The 7,025-nt window shown below is 51.4% G+C and overlaps 1 pseudogene; it reads right to left on the bottom strand.

Moving 5' to 3' along the window:
* Nucleotides 1-4,785: 4,785 nt before the first annotated feature.
* LOC135271069 (NUT family member 2G-like) overlaps nucleotides 4,786-7,025 on the bottom strand; it is an 8,011-nt pseudogene continuing 5,771 nt past the window's right edge.

Below are 7,025 nucleotides of genomic sequence, written 5' to 3'. Positions count from 1 at the left end.
GCCCTTAGTATTGTCTCCTTCATTTCAACCCTGGTGAATCTGACGATTATGTGCCTTGGGGTTGCTCTTCTAGAAGAGTATGTATCTTTGTGGTGTTCTCTGTATTTCCTGGACTTGAATATTGGCCTGCCTTGCTAGGTTGGGGAAGTTTTCCTGGATAATATCCTGAAGAGCATTTTCCAGCTTGGATACATTCTCTTCATCACATTCAGGTACACCTATCAAACGTAGATTAGGTCTTTTCACATAGTCCCATATTTCTTGTTGACTTTGTTCATTCCTTTTTACGCTGTTTTCTCTAATCTTGCCTTCTTGTTTTATTTCATCGAGTTGATCTTCGACCTCTGATATCCTTTCTTCTGCTTGGTCAATTCGCCTGTTGAAACTTGTGCATGCTTCGCGAAGTTCTCATGCTGTGTTTTTCAGCTCCCATCAGTTCACTCCTATTCCTCTCTAAGTTGTCCATTCTCGTTAGCATTTCGTCAAGTCTTTTTTCAAGGTTCTTAGTTTCTTTGCATTGGGTTCGAACATGTTCTTTTAGCTCGCGAAAGTTTCTTATTATCCACTTTCTGAAAGCTGATTCTGTCATTTCATCACACTCATTCTCCATCCAGTCTTGTTCCCTTGCTGGTGAGGAGTTGTGCTCCCTTGGAGGAGGAGAAGTGTTGTGGTTTCTGGTGTTTTCATCCTTTTTGCACTGGTTTCTTCCCATCTTTGTGGATTTATCCACCTATCGACTTTGTAGTTGCTGTCTTTCTGATTTTGGTAATTTTAAGTCTGCGGCAGCAGAACTCATAAACCCCTTTTTTCTTTCCCCAGGTGTTCTGTCCCGGGGAGTTAGGGCTGTATGATTTTCCGCTGTCTTGCTGCCGTTTTTCCTGCCCACAAGGTGGCAGCCTAGTCACACTCAGCCTGCAGAGGCTTCGCTGAGCTGCTGTGGGCTCCGCCCAGCTTCCGTGTGAACTTCCCTGCAGTCCTGTTTATATGGGTGTAGTTAGAACTGCTTCCGCTATGTTGGCCCGCCCCTGTAGTGACGGAGTCTCTGTAGTGGCGGGTTGCCTTGGTTGCTGCAAATTGCCCTGGGAAGTGCAGGGTGTTTCCGTAATGGAGGACGCCCCTCCTCCACAGAGCTGGACCATCCCGGGTTCAGTTGTGTTTCCCGTGGCGCGTTTTTGCCCGGGAATCTCCTGGCTTGACTCCCCGTTTCAGCTCCCCTTGCTGGCTTAGAGGGGACTCAGTCTCACTCACTCTGCACATGGAGCCGCTGCCCCAGGGAGCAGGTCAAGCGGCCGCGCCGGTCAAACCAGCGGCGCTGGCGACCCGTGGGGCTCCTCCGCCTGTGAATCCCCTGGTCTGTGGGCAGTAAAAATCCATCTGGAAATGCGGCGTCCACTCACCCTCTGCACTTTCTCTGGGAGCTGCAATCCCGAGTTCCTCCTAACCGGCCATCTTGGATCGATCCCTCTCTTTTTAGTTATAAATTTTGAATTCGATTCTGTGTTTTTGGAGAGATTTTCCATACGTGGTGGAAGTGTTTTTAATCTTGGTAAATATGGATTATTTGTCTATTTTATCATGTTTGTCGGAAAGCTATACCGAGAACATTTCAGTGTTTTAAAGGCTTTCACTCTCCGATGACTTGTGTGAAAGACGACGTACATACTAAAACGGGAATACCTGTCTTTTTTTCTATTGGAATTTTCAGGAGGGAATTCTGTGCAATCTGAAAAGATTGATGGAGGTTACAGTAATTGCTTTCTACATCGCTTTTGTTAAGCAGTGAAAATTAGACCCACTTGGAGATTTAGACCTGGACACACTGAGTTTTTGAACACTCTCAAAGTGCAATTTGGGAAAGGGCAGGTGAAATGAGGCTTCTTCCAACCTCCCCCTTCCCTCCTCAGCTTGGTTAACAGGCAAACACCAAAATATGGTAATAGCTGGTAATTTACAGAACGTTGGTTATCACATTTGATAATTATATGTTAAGGTTGTACAATATGTGTATGTCAGAGTTAGGGGTAGTAGGTCATAGAGTCTCATGAAAAATACAACTTCTATATAATCTTCTGAGTAGCGAGATGGTAACTGTTACGACGGTTATGAATTGTCCAGGCAGTAGGGCCGGTATATGTCTTCAGTCATGTTTTTACGCCTGCAATCCAGGAAACAGTGTAAATGGATGTTTCCTGAAACAGCCATAGTCGCCTGCCAACATGCCCAGCTAATTTTTGTATTTTTAGTGGAGACAGGGTTTCACCATCTTGGCCAGGCTGATCTTGAACTCCTGACCTCGTGATCCACCTGCCTCAGTTTCCCAAAGTGCTGGGATTACAGGCGTGAGCTACCGTGCCTGGCCGAGATTTATCATCTCTGTGTGCTGGTAACAATTCTAGCCTTCTCTTTTAGCTACTTTGAAATATACAATACGTATTTGCTAACATATTCAAATACATCGCACCACTGCACTCCAAGCCTGAGCTAACTATGGTGACCGTACTCTGCTATAGAACGTTAGAACTTACTGTTTCTAACTGTATGTTTGTACCCGTTAACCAGCCTCTCTTCCTCACCCCCATCCCTTCCCAGCCTCTGATACCTGTCATTGTATTCTTTGTTTCCATGAGGTCAACTTTTTTTTTGTTGTCGTCGTTGTTTTTAGCTCCCACATGTTTGTGAGAATGTGTGATGTTTTTCTTCCTATGGCTGGCCTGGCTTATTTCACTTAACATAATGACCTGCAGCTTCATCCATGTTGCTGCAAACAACGTGATTTCATGTTTTTTTCTGGCTGAATAGCGTTCCATCGTGTATATATGCCACGTTTTCCTTGTCTGCTCATTGGTGCATACTTGGGTTGATTCCATATCTTTGCTGTTGTCAATAGCGCTGTGATAAACATGTGAGTGTATACTGATTTGATATACCGATTTCTTTTATGTTGGTTAAATAGCCAGTAGTGGGATGGCTGGATCAAGTAGTGGTTTTGTTTTTAGTATTTTGAGAAATCTCCATACTGGTTTTCATAACGACGTTACTAATTTCCAGTCCCGCCTCAGTGTGTAAGAGTTCCCTTTCCTCCGCATCATGTCAGCATCCCCTGTTTGTATTTTTAAGAATAGTTATCCTAGCTGTGGTGAGGTGGTAGGTATCTCGTTGTAGTTTTGATTGGCACTTACCTGGTGATTACTGATGTGATCATTTTTTCATATAACAGTTGGCCATTTGAATGTTTTTTGATGTCCTTTGCCCATTTTTTAGTGGGATTATTTGTTGTTTTTCATCGTTGGTTATTTGAGCTCGTTACGTATTCTGGATTTTAGTCCTTTGTCGTGAACAGTTTGCACACGTCGTTTCCCATTCAGCAGGTTGTCTCTTTGCTCTGTCGTTTGTTTCCTTTGCTGTGCAGAAGCTTATTGAAAGAGATGGATTGAGCATGGTTGCTCACGCCTGTAATCCCAGCACTTTGGGAGCCTGAAGCGGGTGGATTACCCGAGATCGGGAGTTTGAGACCAGCCCGGCCAACGTAGTGAAACCCCATGTTTACAAATAATAGCGAAAAATTAGCTGGGTGGGATGGTGGGCGTCTCCCGGGTTCAAGCAATTCTCCTGCCTCAGCCTCCCAAGTAGCTGGGACTACAGGAGCATGCCACTATGCCTGGATCATTATTTTTTTTCTTTTTGTTTTTTTGGTAGGAGCTTTGCTCTTGCCGCCCAGGCTGGAGTGCAATGGCGCCATCTGGGCTCACTGCAACCTCTGCCTCCCAGGTTCAAGTGATTATCCTGCCTCAGGTTCTCGAGCAGCTGGGATTAGCCCAGCTAATTTATTTTTATTTTTATTTTTGAGGTGGAGTTTTGCCGTTGTTGCCCAGGCTTGAGTACAATGGTGCTATCCCGGCTCACTGCAACATCCACCTCTTGGGTTCAAATCTGTGTCTGCATCAATTCTACACAAGAGTTCCATCATCATATGGGAAGGGAATCATAGGTGTGGGGACCTCCATGCAGGACCCCGCGTGCCCCGAGGCCAGTCCCTGTGACAGCCACAGCAAGGAGCGTCTGCTTCCGCCAGTTGGACAAGATTCTTTCCTGACCAGAAACCAGCAGAAGGACTTCCCCTGCTCCCCACACACCGTCGTATCCCAAACACACCTGTGTGGATGGATGCCTCGACATCTCCCCTCAGCCCAGGGCCTGAGCTCTTCCTGATGAGGGTTAAGCAGGAGTGACCGCCTCTCCTCGTGTCCACGTTGCGGGCAGCTGCCTTCTCCTCAGCTCCCACGGGGCAGAACAAGAGCCAGCCAGCTCTCAACATCCCAGGATTTTCCAGGGATGCTGATAACTAAAGCAGTCGGGGCCTTGTGAGTGGTTGGTGGGAGGGATCAGGGTCTCCTCAGCATCCGTCAGTTCCTGGAGCATCTGAAGGGGCAGCCTATGCCTGGAGGAACGTGTGGGGCTGGCCCCCGTGGGTACCCAGTGCCTGGCATCTCCCAGGCCCTCTGTACTCCCTCACAGACCCCCTCCACTGAGCAGCACAGCCCTGAGGACAGAGGCAGCAGCCCGGAGAGCATTTCCAACACAACTGTGTTTATTCAGATTTACACATGAGACCTCCAAGGTATTGCTCCCCACCCCCTACCCCTAGACCCTCCCTTCCGGTTCAGCCACCCTCTCCCTCCCCTCCCTCCTGCCCCTTCCTTCCCCCACCCTCCCCCATCAAGCTAAGGCCCAGCAAGATCAGCACTGGGGGAGAAGTCTTTGCTTTGAGGCACCTGATGGCCTGAGGGTCCGAGAGTTGAGAGCCCCACCCTTGGGGATTGGCACCAGAGAGCCTGCCCTGTCCCTCTACTAGCTACAATGCTGCATTCTCTTCCTCTTAGAGAGCAAGGGGTCACCCTTTCTCTTTTTAGACTGCGAGGGGCCACCCAGCCCCCAAGCCAGGGACTGCGCCCCAGAGATGCTGAGTCCAGGCCTTAAATGGGGCATCTGAACAGGGGATGGGCCTCTTGAAGAGAGCTCGCTTCTTGGACTTGGTGGCAGGAGCGGATGCTGGGCTGAGGTCTCTTCTCTTCGCAGATTGGGACTGAAGAGCTCCCTGGGGTTCCCGCCCTTCTAGGCTGAGAAGGCCCGAGGCAGGTACAGGGCTCTGGGACAGCTTCCAGGCCCGCAGCCTGTAGTTGGTACCCATGGCAGAAACTATGCCAGGGATTTCCCTGTCCTCGTCACTTGACCCCTCAGACAGCCTGCGTGATTCCTTGACAGGAGAGGCTTCAGGGAGACCCCAGGTGCCCTTGGTCCCCACGCCTGGGCAGGTGGGTCTATGGTCCTGGGGAGGAGAGTCTGGCCGGGCAGCCCTCAGCCAGCGGGAGTCCAGTCTCTCCAAAACCACAACAGGGTTTATGGACCTGACCATCCCAGTACGCACCCTGCCTCGTCCCTGAGGGTCCCGGGAAGCCCTCTGGGGGGTGGGTCTGTGATCCTGGGAAGGAGAGTTTGGCCGGGCAGCCCTCAGCCTGTGAGAATCCAGCCTCTCCAAAAGCACAACAGGGTTTTTGGACCGGGCCATCCCAGTGCACACACTGCCTTGTCTCTGAGCATCCCGGGCAGCCGTCTGGGGTGGGCAGGTTTCCATGCTGACCCCTTGCTGGGGGCCAGGCACATCTCTCTCTGCTCCTTGGCCTGCTGCAGACTTAGAAGAGATTGAGTCCAGCTGGGTGGTGCCATGACTAGGGACTGCCCTCTCACACGGTTCCTCCTTCAAGGATAGGAGGCGCTTCTCTGCTACCTGCGGGAGTAAAGGGGGCACTTACTGGCTCTGCCTCAAGTGTGAACACGGCCCAGGGTGGTGAAGACCAAGGCGCTTGGGTGGCAGGCAGGGAAGCCTGAGACAGCTGGGCTTTCTGTCAAAGACAGAGGGTGTGGCTCCGCTGGGCATCCCGCTGGGCCTCACTGCAGTTTGCATCCTGACTCCCCTCCCTGGCTCCTCTCCATCCCGTTCCATCTGAACCCGCACCTCCCCGCCTCGGAGTGGCTCCCCAAGAAGCCGAGCATCCCCCGCAGGGTGGGGTGGACAATCAGGTGGGGCTTCTGTGCCGGGTCCCTCCTGCCCCCAGGGTACCTGAGTTCCCCTCCCTCCCTGCTCTACCTGGGCAAGGGTGAGTCCTTCCTCCTGCTCCAGCTCCTGGCTTAGGGCCAAGAAATCCATGTGTGGATCTGGGGAAAGCAATTCTTCCGGGAATCGGGGGTGAATGACGGCCTCCACCTGGAAACAGAAGGGAGACGGTGTGAGCTTCCCGGGCAGGGAGTAACCTGGAGCCAAGGACACCTGGAGGAGATGCAGAAAGCAGTGAGCGCCCCGTCCCCACCCTTCTGGAGCTGTCTCATATCATGGCGACCACAGCTACACACACAGACCACAGACCTGGTAGCGTACACACATGCAGACAGAGACACACAAACCACACACAGACACACAAAGAGACCCACATATGACACAGGAAAATGGACACAAGTAATTTCCACACTCCACACTCACACCCACACAGACACAGAGTAACCTATCACAGACACAAAGACACAGACACAATCACATACACAGACAGTCAAATCGATGGCAACACACACACCCCTTCACTGCGGAGGAGCTAAGGAACAGAGCTTAATTCCAAGGACCTGCGAGTGCCACCCCCTGGAATTCTGCAGACTCCAGCACTTGAGGCTAGCCCACCTTGGTGACAAAGTCTTTCTGGGAACACAGATTGTCAGCGTAGCTCAGGACGCCTGGGTCTAGAAGCATCCCGTCCCCTTCCTGCTCCACTTCGCCCTCTTCCCATTGTCCTTCGATCTCCCTCATGGCCCCAGCGGGAGGCCCCAGCAACTCCTCCATGATGTCCATATACTCCTGCACCACTTCAGGGGGAATCTCCTCGGGGGCCTTGGTCTCTGCTGGCCGCTGGGGCCTGGGTGGTGGCAGGCAGGCAGTTGGGGCCTTGGGGCCAGCCTTGCTGGGAAGGTACACTGAGGCA

This window comes from Aotus nancymaae, unplaced genomic scaffold (assembly GCF_030222135.1).
Source record: "Aotus nancymaae isolate 86718 unplaced genomic scaffold, 86718_ANA_hifiasm-v0.15.2.pri h1tg000075l, whole genome shotgun sequence".
In the NCBI taxonomy this organism is placed as follows: domain Eukaryota; kingdom Metazoa; phylum Chordata; class Mammalia; order Primates; family Aotidae; genus Aotus; species Aotus nancymaae.
Note: the sequence above shows the minus strand (reverse complement) of the source record. Positions and strands in the feature narration are given on the sequence as shown.